Raw genomic sequence first — 13,530 nt, forward strand, 5'->3', positions numbered from 1 at the left:
CTTCCTTCCTTCCTTCTTTCCTTTTATAAAGCAAACTATTAGGGATCCATAAGAAGAGGCGAAAGGAGAATGTCAGTTTTCTCAAAGGTGACATTTTTTGCTTGGATGATGTTCAGGATTGTAGGTAAATTAACACAATACTTTGTTAGTTTGTATGAGTTGTATTACATATTGATTTTGTGATTAAGGATTTCTTCCCTCTATTGTTTGCATTTTATAAATAAGGAAAACAAACTCACGTTTCCAGATCTATAAAACAGAAACTTGGAAGCAGGAGCAGCATTCACTTCTTAAGCAATATGCCTCAGGAAACTCTATGAACTTTGATAAATAATGATAGTTATAGAAAGGCTTCAAACCTTTTGTTCATAGGGTCACTATGAGTCGTGTTTGACTCAAAGGCAATCAACAGCAACAACAACAACAAAATAGCAACAATAAGAGATCTAACTTCAGGGGATCATTATTAAAATGAAAAGTATTGACTCAAAAAAACTCAAACATTGCTACTGAGTTGGAGTTGACTCCAGCTTACCCTGTGGGTTTTGCAGGCTATAAATTACACAAGAGGAGATCTGCACAGAAGGAGATTGCTCATCTTTCAAGCAGCGAGCCACTGGTGGATTTGAACCACCAAAGGGGCACAGCTCTGGGTTATCAGTGCAACTGCCTACAGATGCTTGCTTCTCAATAAATGTCACAGACTCTTAATTACTCTGAGAATTAAAATATTAGTACTCTTAAAGTATTATCTTTCCAAATTCATAGCCAATAAATATTATAAAAGGGAGTTCTGGTGGCTTAGTGGTAAAAAACTGTACTGAAATCCCGAAGGCAGAATTCAAATCTACCAGCTGCTCCATGGGAGAAGGATGGGCAATCTCCTCACGAGAGATTTACTGCCTCTAAAAACCTGCTGAAAGCTCAACTTTGGGTTGATTCTGGCTTCATGGCACACAATAACAAGAAGAATATTATAAAAGATGTCCCTGTCCTTTTCATGATATTTGGTGTCTTTTCTTTGATTATATTTAGATTGTGTGTGTTAAATTTTGTTTTCTATTTTTAATAGAGGTATTTTGGATCTGTAAGGAAACACAAAGACTATAAACATTTTTGAAGCTGAAGGCATGAAGGAGTCTTTTTAAGATCCTTCAACATATTTTACCGGTTTTACTAAGTTATTCTTATATCTCTATACATCTTTTGAGTCCTGATGGAAGTGTGGCTAATTATTGAAATATTCAATTATTTGATTGGCTATTAATTAAAAGGGCAGCTTTCCAGCCACTCTGAGAGAGGAATACATGGCAGTTTACTTCTACAAAGATTTAAAGAATTGTTTTTTTAAGGCAGTTAGCAGTACAGTCAGTAAGGAATAAAATAGTTTGAATGAAGAAAATTAAATAAGGCAGGACCACTGCTAGTGAGATTGTAAAATGGTACAACCACTCGGGAAGTCAGTTTGGTGCTTCCTCAGAAAACTGAGCATAGACATTTCATATGACCCAGCTATCTCACCGCTTGCAATATACATACCTAGAGAAAATGAGAACAGAGGCACAAATGGAGATGTGTACCCAATGTTCATAGCAGTGTTATTCACCATATCAAGAACAATAAAACAGCCCAAATGTCCACCCACAATAGAATGGATTGAGAAACGATGGTATATTCATACAATGAAATACTATGCAGCAAACAGGAGCAATGATTTTGTAAATTACTACCTAACTTGGGACAAACTGGAGAGCACTATGCTGAGTGAACTAACTCAGTCCCCTAAGGCAAATACTGTATAAAAATCATTATTATAGAATGAGTATAAGGATCCAAGATGGGGAAGGGGAGAGCAGAGGCATGAGGATGGGTGGGGGGGTGGCTAATTATAGGGTGGTACAATTTTATGGGGGTGGTGGTGAAAGAAATGGGAAAGATCAAGTGTGAAAAACAATGTGTACAATCTTTGTAAATTAACCAGTATTAAAAAAAATAATAATTTGTGTTGTTGACTGTCTTCGAGCTGAGCACAACTCATAGCAACCCTATGAACAAAAGGCCTTTTTATAACTGTGGATATTTATCAAAGTTCACAGAGTTTCTGGAGGCATGATGTTTAGGAAGTGGATGAGACTACTTCCAATCTAAAAGATTAAGTGTTGCCATTTCAAACCTAAGAAAATCTAGGAAAGTATAAGTCATACAGTATTGTCTGCATATACGGAAGAGATAATTAGGCAAGGATTTAATTTAGGATTGGAAACAGACAAGGAGAGATACCCAGTAAGAGAACAGGTAGTAAAGAGAGGTGGAGTGAGCATTTACCATACAAAGGCATTGCAGCTCAGCAGTGGCAGTGGGCTACCAGCTTAAGAGAGCAGCATGGGGACAAGCTGCAAGCAATTGATTTGTATATACATATCTCACAACAAGATGCATTGTCCTCAATATGTGTACCTCTAACAAAGAAGCTGAGAGTAGTCACAAAGGAAAAAAATTCAGAAAAAAAGGGTAATTTCAGAAATCTTTAAAAAGAAATATAAGAAAAAGACTTTTTTTTTCATAAAATGAAACCATTCATTACACATTTGCTTGAAAAAATTTTCTTTAACAAAAGTGGTCTAGTTTTGGAGAAAAAAAAAGTATCGCTTTCTCCCTAATGGTACGTATTTTTTTTTCAATTTTTCCAAGTAAAATTCCATAGGGTCTCTAATAATTACTACTGAAGTTAAAAGATGCTTAAGCATTTTAATTGAAAGTCATCTATTCACCCAAAGGTCAAGTACACGACTGGAGGAAAGAATATTTGATTCTGCTCCCAGACCTCCCAATGTATTCTGCTTCATAATAACATAGATGAAGCAATGTATCTTGCAGCAAAAAGTGATTCTGTTTCCACGGTAACATAACTCTGAGGCTGCTTTTCTTTAGTGGTGAAGGACAACTGCTCTGTCTAATGTCTGCGGGTTTGAAGGGATGATGAGGAGTGGAGAAGGGATAGAGCCAAGACCAGGGAAAGTAATTTCACTTCTGGCTGCCCGCCACAAAGGCACCAGAATCCTCTAAAATAAATATAACTCTCCTGTGCTGCTTTTATACAAAATTTTTACAATTCAAGAATTTCTGCACTGGTTTTAACAACCTTACTATGAAAAAAAAAATTTTTAAAGGAATGTACTCTTAATTTCTTTATTTAACTGCTTTTTAAAATAGTTCATATAACAAAATTTTAAACTATTTTATGCATGTTTTCCCTTCATAAATATATTCCTTTTATTGGCTACTTCTTCATCACTTCCAGACTCTCATCACTAAGAGCTGCCATATCAAACAGTGTAACCTCTGTTTTATTTGACTGTGACCTGAGATGAATTTCCCTTTTACATAAATAAAGCAGGGTGAAAGAAATAATTCACGAAAGATATCCTTGTCCCAGGCCTTGTTTAGGAAAATCCTTTGGATGGAAGTGAAGTGGATTTATTCTTTTTTATTTCATCCTTATCTGATAACAATTTATTAAGAGATTATCATTACCAAGCTGTGCATTCACAAAGAATCAATATTTCCCTCAAGGAATGTATAGGTCAGCAAAGGAATGAGAAGAGGAAATCTTTGTTTACCAAACTAGACTAAATCTACAGTGATAGAACTAAATAGTACAGAGGGACTTCTTTTCTGCTCGAAGGGCCTTTGAGATAATCCCATTATAATCTGCCCTTAAAATATGGTCTGTGAGCAAATAGAAAAGCAAGGACATTTGAAGAAATAAAAGTCTGTTCAGAAACTTCACGTGATTGAGTATAGCAAAAGGGCACAGAGAATGAGGAAGTTCAACATGCTATAGAGGTAGTCAAGGACTAGAGACTGTGAAGGCTCTTGTTTGACAGTAAGTAGTTGGAACTCTAAGTCAAAAAATGATGGGAAAGTGTTGATAAATTTTAGTCTGCAGAGTAACATGACTGCATTGTATTTTTGCAAGCTTCATATGGTAAAATCATTGTAAAGATGGAATTTGAAGGGAGAAGTTGTTGAGAGTAGGGAACAAATAAATTGCAAGGCTTTTTTAATAAGAAATTATGAAAGTATAAACTAGAAGGGCAAAGTGGTCACAAGATAGCACACTAGAATGAATCGTCTGACTGGACTAAAATTCTACTTTACCACTTACTGTGTGTGTAGCATTTGGAGAGGAACATTATTTCTGATTCCTTAATTTCCTAGTCTTAAAAATGGAGATAATGAAATGGGAGAGCTGCTCTGAAGATTAAATGAGGCAAAATATGTAATAACTATATCGGTAGCTGACAGGTAAACACTCAGATGATAGCTGTAACTACCAAGGCAAAAGCAGAAAAGATGCAAAAGAAAGGAAGAAAATGGGTATTGCATATGCAAAAACAAACAAACAAACCAAAAACTCGATTTTTTAGCTGATTCATAGACTAGGACTGCTCCAGAAGATTTTCAAGAAACAGATTTCCAAGCCTCTCTTCCGAGACACTTCTGGGTGGATTCAAATCACCACTCCATCAGCCAGTTTCTGTTGGGTGCTGTCAAGCGAACTATATTTATTGACTCATAGTAACCCTGTGAACAACAGAATGGAAGCTTCCCTATCCTGTGCCATCATTATGATCTCCACCATGCTAGAGGCCATTGTTGTAGTATTTCAGGCAGTGGTGAGATGAATAAGAAAGACAAATCAGGTGAAGTCCAGAAATCTGGTTTCAGTGACGATGTGAGTGATAATAAGATAAAAAGAGTTTAGCACAAAAAGCAATGAGTATGTGGAGTAAGAGTCATCTATTGTTGTTATGTGCTCTCAAGTCCTCTACAATTCATAGTTGTTGCGGAATATTGGGGAGGAAGGGAGGGCTTATGGCTGGGACAGATCGCCTAAGCTCCTGATAAGTGCAAGCCTCCCAAAGGCCTTTAATACAGGGTAAAGAAAGTGCCCCTGTGTTTGGCTGTACCAGCTTGAGAAAGCTTGCCACCTGGGAAGACAGCTGCTGTGTCTGTTGAGCTGAGAGCAATCTGCACGAGGCTGAGGTTCTCCTAACCAATCTGCATGTCCCACTTCTGTAAGCCCACCCTATCCTGTCTTCCTGTTTATACCTGTTTGTATATAAGTGCACTGCAGATCCCAATAAAATTGAGCTGGATTGACTCTCTGATCCTCTCCTGGAGTGGTGTATCTCCATTGTGCTTACCCCCAGCAGGGTGTCGCTGTTAAGTTGCCAGCAAACTGACAGCAATACATAATTACCCTATGAACAATAGTTTAGAACTTTGCCTTATCCTGTGACATCCTCATTATCTCTGATAGACTTGTTGTTAGATGTTGTTGGGTCAAGCATGACTAATAGCAACCATAAGAACAAAAGATCCAAACCCTGTTAGATCCTACACAATCCTCACACTTCCTGACACACAAGAGTCCATTGCAGTGATCAATGTGTCAGTCCACCTGGTTGAGGGCCTTCCTCTCCTTTGCCAGCCCTCCACTCTTCCTAACATCATGTCCTTCTCCAAGGAATAGCCCCTCTTAGCAACATGTCCAAAGTATGTGAGGCAAAGCCTTGTTATTCCTGCCTCCAAAGAGCACTCAGGCTTCACCGTCTCAAGACATATTTGTCTGTTTTCTTGGCCTTGCATGGGATGTTCAGTGCTCTTCTCCAACACCACAGCTTAAAGGAATCAATTCTTTTTCTGTCATCCTTATTCATTTTCCAGGTCTCAGATGCATATTAGTAATTGGAAAACTTAAAACTGACATCACTGCTCCTCAATAATTTGGATTGCAGATTTTCTGAGTTCAGAGCATCTCCTTATTTCCTGACTGGTTGTACCAATGGTGTTAATTTTGGATTCAAACAGGTTGAAGCTTTTGACAGTTTCAATCTCCTCTCCATCCATCATGACACTATCAGTTCAGTGGTAAGAATCTTTGTTTTCTTGATGTTGAAATGCAATCCATACTGAAGGCCGCATTCCTTGATGTTCTGCAACAAGTGCTTCAAGCCCTCCTCACTTTCAGCAAGCAAGGTTGTATCATCTGCATAACACAGGCTATTGATGAGTCTCCCTCAAATCCTGATGCCACACTTGTCCTCACAGAGTCCAGCTTCTCAGATAATTTGCTCAGCATACAGATTGAATAGGTATGGGGAGAGAATACAACCTTGGCACACTCCCTTCCCAATTCCAAACCATGAAGTGCTTCCCTGCTCCATTCACACAAGAGTCTTTTATACTTAAACTTATTAATAATTTTTATTATTATTATTATTATTTCAATTAATATGTGGAACACATAATCTGGAAGATTGGGCTCTATGAGGAGAAATGTGGCATCAGGATTGGAGGAAGAGTCATCAACAACCTGTGTTAGGCAGATGGCACAAACTTGCATACTAAAACTAAGGAGGACCTGAAGCACTTGCTTCAGAAGGTCAAGGACTGCCACCTTAAATATGGCTTGAAGCTCAACATCAAGAAAACAATGATTCTCACTACTGGGCTCACTAGTAACATGTTGATTGACAGTGAAGAGATTGAAATTGTTAACAGCTTTAGTTTGCATGGCTCCATAATCAACACTCTTGGTATTGGCAGCCAGGAAATCAAAAGATGAATTGCATTGGGAAAGTTTACTATCAGGGACTTCTCCAGAGTACTGAAGAGCAATGATGTCAGTCTGGACAGTAAGGTGTGCCTGATACAGGTCATGGTCTTCACAGTTATTTGCTATGCATCAGAAAGGTGACAATGACTAGGGATGATAAAAGAATTGATGTCTTTGAGTTGTGGTGCTGGAGAAATATTCCATGGACTGCTAGGAGAACAAAGAGGCTCGTCCTGGTGAGAGTGAACGCAGGCTGCTCCTTGGAGGCAAGGATTCTGAAGATCTATCTAACATACTTTGGGCATGTTGTAAGGAGGCACCAGTCCTTGGAGAGGGACATCATGTTTGGGAGGGTAGAGGGATAATACAAGAAAGGAAACCCTCAATGAGATGGATTGACTCAGTGATTAGGGTAATGGATGTAAGTGTGTCAGAGACAGTGAGGTTGGCTCAGGATAGAGCAGGGTTCAGAGATGTTTTACATAGGTTCATTATGAGTCACAGGTGACTTGACAGCACATAACAACAATAAAAATAACAATTAATAATAATAGTATTATTAATAACGTATTATTGTTCTGTGTTAATCTATCTTGTTGATGGTCTTCCTCTCTTTCACTGCTCTTCCACTCTCTCATTATGATGTCTTTTCCAAAAACTTGTCCATCCTAAAAACATGCCCAAACTTTGTGAAATGAAGTTTCATCATCTTTGTCTCTAGGACCACCTCACTTGAACCTTTTCCAAGACATATTTGTTTGTTTGTTGTCAGTCTATAGGATAATTGGGGCTCTGATGGCCTAGTGGTAAGAAGCTTTGCTACAATTTTGAAGATACGTTTTTCAAATCCACCAGGTATTCTGTGGGAGAAAGATGGGCAGTCTCCTCTTGTGCGATTAACTGCCTCCGAAAACCTGCTGGTAAGTCAGCTATTGTCAGTTCGGACTCAAGGGTATACAACAACAGCAACTGGGTAGTCTGTATTCTTTTTCAACACTGCAACTCAAAAGCATCAATTCTTCTTTTGTGGGCCTTATTCATTGTCCAACTTTCAGATGCATAGCAAGTAATTGAAAAGACCATGACTTAAAGCAGGTGCACCTTGGTCTTTAAACTGACATCATTGTTTCTTAGCATTTTGGAGTGTCTGGGTTGGCAGCTCAACTCCTTACCACTAGGCCACCAAATCACTAGAGAGAAATGAATAGTTATCTTAATGAAGTCACTGATAATTGAGTTTGTTTCCTGTTTCTCTCAGCTGAACTTCATTTTATTTAACATACTGTGTATATTTGTATTCCTTCATAAGAAAATGTTTTGGAAGAAATTTCAACTACTTGAAGTCTCTCTCATTCACTTTTATTATTCATAAAGTTTCCTTTAAAAATGCTGTGGAAATATTATATGAACTGTTATGTTTGAAACTTTTAAAGCAGAAAGTTACTTACTCTAATAAAAAAATATTCAAATAGTTGAACTCAAAATATCAACTCGAAATAGGTTAACAAAAAATGCTTGTTAAATTTAAGCATCAATTTTGGAGTGCGATATGGCCCAGTTACCAGTGGTTCTATGCAAAAGTTGTTACACGCAGATTACAAAATGCAGAGAAAGGAGTGGGATGACTCCAAAGACAGGGAGAAGATAAGACCTGCTCTATGGCTACCAAAAATCAATTGCCTTGGAATTGGTGGCCTAGGGGTAGGAACTTCATTGCCCATGCAAAGGCACTCGGTTTTAAGCCACTCGCTGCTCTGTGGAAGAAAGATGGGCAATCGACTTCTGTGCACTTTTGTTGATGTTGATTGTGGTGGAGTCAGAATTGATCCATAGCTGATCCTCTAGCAGATTTTCAGAGGCAGTGAATAGAATGGGAGGAGTGTGTTCACCTGTATATCCAGGAAAGCAGCTGGTGGATGTAAACTGTGTGCCTTTGGGACTGCAGTGCAGCTTCTTACCACTATAAGTGGGTTCCAATGTGATGGTACACAACAACATGGTAATTCCAGGTACATCAGAATAAAAATACACTCCACAGGTTTTCAATAGATGATTTTTTTAAAAAGTAGATCATTAGGGCTTTTTTATAAAACACTCCTGGATGGAGTTGAATCCTCAACCTTTCCGTTAGCAGGTAAACACATTAATCATTTATGCCTTCTAAGTCAGTCAGTCATTATCTTGGAGTTGGAATTGATTTGTAGCTTGCCTTTCAGTGGGCTTTTGGGACCTAAATATTGCAGGGAAGTAAATTGTCCATCTTTCTCCTTCTGAACCATTGGTGGATTGGAACCAGTGGAGAGGCACCACCTTTGTGTTAGCAAATGAAGCTTGTTGGACCAAGCCACCAGGGACTCTATTTCCCTGATAAAAGGTCTGAAATCTGAGTGAGATAATAAGAGTTTCTGGTTGGCTCTTCTCTGAGTAACATCCAACTGAGGAAATGAGAGTTTTGGGATATCACTCCAAAATTGAAAGCCTATATTATTGGCAGCTTTCACTGAATAGTTCCAAAAAGAGTTCCCCAAGGTCAGTGCCACCTTTTAGATGGAAACCCAGCTTCCAGGGGTGAAAAAAAGGGCAACAGATTAGCCAGATCAATGATAAACTTCTTCTTTCTTAACCTCCTTCTTTTCTACAAGGGAGGATAGGGTGGGAGAAGGAGGTAAGAAAAAAGAGCATGGAAGAGTAACTGGTGCTTATCACAGCCAGGGAAACTGTGGTGGTAAAGTCTGAAGCACTTTCACTGCTAACCCAAGAGCTGGAGCTCTTTGGATGTGCTCATCCACCGGTGGCTCCCGGGGAGTAGGATGAGGAACAGCTCTGGAAGCCTGACGGAAAGTCACTGCGAGTTGGGACTGACTGTATGTCAGAGAATTTTTCATTTAGCTGGGACCGCTGTGGAGCTCTGGTAGTCTAGTGGCCGAGTGGATTAAGTACTGGATTGTTAATTCACAGGTCAGTGATAGATGAGCAGTCTACTTCTCCAGAGATTTGCAGCCTTGAAAGTGCTATGGGCAGTTCTGCTTTGGGCTACAGTCTATGTAAAACTCAGTTATATTGGCATTCGTCTGGTTTGTTTTACAGAAGCTACAAGTCTTTTCCTTCAAAATCATGTAGTTTCTACCTGTTGTTGTTGTTATGTGCCATCAAGTCACCTGCGACTCATAGTGACCCTAGGCACAACAGCTCTAAACCCTGCCCTATCCAATCTCACTGTCTCCAACACACCTACCCCCCATTACCCCACTCACTGAATCAATCCATCTCATCAAGGCTCTTCCACTCCTGTGCTGTTCTCTCCACCCTCCCAAGCATGACGTCCCTCTCCAAGGAATAGTCTTAGGATAAAACAGACTGATTTTGTGAAGAATGGGAATCCCTGAACACTTAATTGTGCTTATGTGAAACCTATACTTGGACCGGAAAGCAGGTGTCAGAACAGAGCAAGGAAACATTGCATGGTTTAAACTCAGAAAAGATATATGTCAGAGATACACCCTATCACCATACCTTTTCAATCAATATGAGGAACATCATTTGGGAGGTTGGACTTTATGAGGAGGAATGTGGCATCAGGACTGAAGGGAGAGTCACCCACAACCTACATTATGTAGATGACACAACCTTGCTTGCTGAAACTGAGGAGGACCTAAGGCATTTGCTGCAGAAGGTCAAGAACTGCAGCCTTCAATATGGATTGAAACTCAACATCAAGAAAACAAAGATTCACACCCCTCGGCTAATAGGCAGCATCATGATAGAGGGTGAAGAGATTGAGGTTAACAGTTCAGTTTGCTTGGCTCCACAATCAACACTTTTGGCACCAGCAGTCAGGAAAACAAAAGATGAATTAATTGCATTGAGAATATCTGCTGTCTGAGTCTTCTGCAGAGCACTGAGGAGCCACAATGTCAGATTAGAGACTAAGATGCACCTGACTCAAGTCATGGTCTTCACAATTACTTGCTATGCAGCAGAGAGCTGGACTAAGGATGATAGGAGAAAAATTGATGCTTTTTAGTTGTGGTGCTGGAGAACAGTCTTGAACATACTGTGGACCACCAAGAAAACAAATAGGTCTGTCTTGGAGAGGGTGAAACTAAGGATTTGGTGGAGACAAGGATTTTGAAGCTCTATTTCACATACTTTGGTCATGTGGCTTTGAGGGACCAGTCCTTGGAGAAGGACATTATGCTTGGAAAGGTGGAGAGACACTGCAGGAGATAAAGACCCCAGATGAAATGGAGTGATACAGTATCCAGGGAAATGGGGTAGATGAGTCAGAGACAGTGAGGTTAGTTCAGGATAGGGCAAGGTTCAGAGCTATTGTACATAGGGACTTTTAGAGTCACAACAACAAAAGCATCCAAGGTGACCTGATGAGGATTTTGAAACTCAAACTAAATACAAGTGCCAGGCAATGTATGCTGCTAAAGGATTAAAGCAAGTATATTTGGGGGGGGCATCAATTTTATTAAGATATTTGAGAAAGAAACACTATCCACATTAAAGACCAGAATGGAAAATTTACATGAATTATTAAGATAAAATGAGACAGCTAAGTTATTTCATGCCTGTGACTGCAGCGTCAAGTCATAACTCCACACTCCTAGGGCTCATGTTATTTTTTTTCTGATATCAGAAGATATTTTTTTTTTGTACTGTCAAATCAGATCTGACTGGTACAGGAGGTGATTTTTCCTCCTTCTCCAGCAGAGCATCTGGTGGATTCGAACCGTGCACCTCTGAGATTGCAGTTGCAGCTTCTTGCCACTAGGCCACCAGAGCTCGCCTTATTTTTTGCTATTTCCTTCAAAGCAACTTGAACTTCTTCCTTCATCACCATAGGCTCTTGCTCATATGTTATTTCTTTAAATTCCTCTGTATCTGCCAATTCCTTTCTATATAGTGACTCAGTATATTCCTTCCATCTTCTTTTAATATTTCCTGGATCATTTAATATTCTGCCCACTGGACCAATTGGCAGCGTCAGGATGGATGATGAAGAGATTGAGATTGTTCACAGCTTCAGTTTGCTCGGCTCCACAGTCAACACTCTTGGCACCAGCAGTCAGGAAATCAAAAAGCGTATCGCGATGGGAAAGTCTTCTGTTAGGGACCTCTCTAAAGTACTCAGGAGCAACAGTGTCTCTCTGGAGACTAAGGTGCGCCTGATACAGGCCATGGTCTTTGCAATCGCTTGTTATGCATCAGAGAGTTGGACAATGACTAGGGAGGACAGAAGGAGAGTGGATGCTTTTGAGCTGTGGTGCTGGAGAAGAGTACTGAATGTACCATGGACTGCCAGGAAAACAAACAGGTTCATCTTGGAGAGGATTAAACCAGGCTGCTCCTTGGAGGCAAGGATTCTGGGGCTTCGTCTGACATACTTTGGGCATGTTGCCAGGAGGGATGGGTCCTTGGAGAGGGACATCATGCTTGGGAGGGTGGAGGGACGGTGTAGGAGGAGAAGACCCTCTATGAGATGGATTGACTCGGTGACTGGGGTAATCGGGATGAGTGTGTCAGAAGCAGTGCGGTTGGCGCAGGATAGAGCAGGGTTTAGGGCTGTTGTGCATAGGGTCGCTATGAGTCGCAAACGACTCGATGGCACATAACAACAAAAACAACATCAGAAGAATTATTATTTTCAAAAAGTTAAGAAGCACTATAGTAGGATAAGGTCACATAAGTTAGCCCATTGACTGAAAATTCCAAGATCCTTAGTGACTTGGCAACAATGTGATGGCTTGAAACATGACAAGAAAGAGGGAAAGGTAATCAGAACAGTGTAGGGTCCTGTCCCACGGATCATCATTGCATCTGGTGCCAGAAAGCCTCACACATTTTGGTGGATGGAGTCTTTGAAAGTTAAGGTCATCCTGCAGCTGAGGTAATGTCCATGCGTTATATTTGACAATGGAAGGTAGCTGGGTAGCTGGACAAAAATAAACTGAGACACATGAGTGAGAGGTGGAGATGGACAGCGTAAAGGACTAGAAAGACCTCTGGCCTACAGTTAGAAGAGCTGAGATCTATTTCTTATTCTGTCTGGAGTTAAAGAGATTTGATGTGGGGCAAATCTACTTTCAATTTTTCTGTCTGAACAAATAAGGCATTATATGCTTTTAAAATGAGATTTTATAAAACCAGGTGTTATAAAACAAGGTAGTATAAAATGAGGCATTATATGCTTCTTACGTCTAAATCCATCTGTAATATTCAGCACTGTTTACGTTTGTGAAAGGGACCACATGTCTGTCCATTTTGTCACAGAGCAACATGACAGAGATCTGCTTAAATAGGAGTAAATAGTGTTTATTGAGGGATAGAGACAATTTAGAGCAGGGAAGAAAGATTCCACTGTCACAAAGGGAAAATGGCTGCTGTCAGACTAGGGGAAAGGGCACATTCTTGTACCTTTAAAGTGAGAACTAAAACTAATTTGTAATTGGCTAAAATAAAAGAGTGTCAGGGGAGTAAAAAGTAGGATACCTATAAGCAATAATTTTGACAGCATAACAACAAAGTGAAATATGTCTCCTGATTTGCTGACTGCTGGTGCCAAGGGTATTGGTTGTTGATCTAAGTAAAATGAAATCATTGACAGCTTCCATCCTTTCTCCATCTGTCATGATGTTGATTGTTGGTCCTGTGATGAGGATCTTTCTTTTCTTGACATTGAGATGGAATCCATACCTAAGGCTGTAGTCTTTGATCTTCTGCAGCAAGTATTTCATATCCTCTTCACTTTCAGCAAGCTAAGTTACATCATCTGCATAACACAGTTTGTTGATTTTCCCTCCCATCCTGATGCCACATTCCTCTTCATAGAACCTAGCTTCACAAATGATTTATTCAGCATAAAGTTTGAGTAGGTACAGAGAAAGGACACAGCCCTG

At 39.8% G+C, this 13,530-nt stretch overlaps 1 protein-coding gene across 1 annotated transcript in view; it reads right to left on the reverse strand.

The window, feature by feature from the left end:
- ARHGEF38 (Rho guanine nucleotide exchange factor (GEF) 38) overlaps positions 1-13,530 on the reverse strand; it is a 271,058-nt gene that overhangs the window by 84,326 nt on the left and 173,202 nt on the right. The gene's annotated exons all lie outside the window — the stretch shown is intronic.

This window comes from Elephantulus edwardii, unplaced genomic scaffold, assembly GCF_000299155.1.
Source record: "Elephantulus edwardii isolate Elephantulus edwardi_28Jun2011 unplaced genomic scaffold, EleEdw1.0 scaffold00012, whole genome shotgun sequence".
NCBI classification, from domain to species: Eukaryota; Metazoa; Chordata; class Mammalia; order Macroscelidea; family Macroscelididae; genus Elephantulus; species Elephantulus edwardii.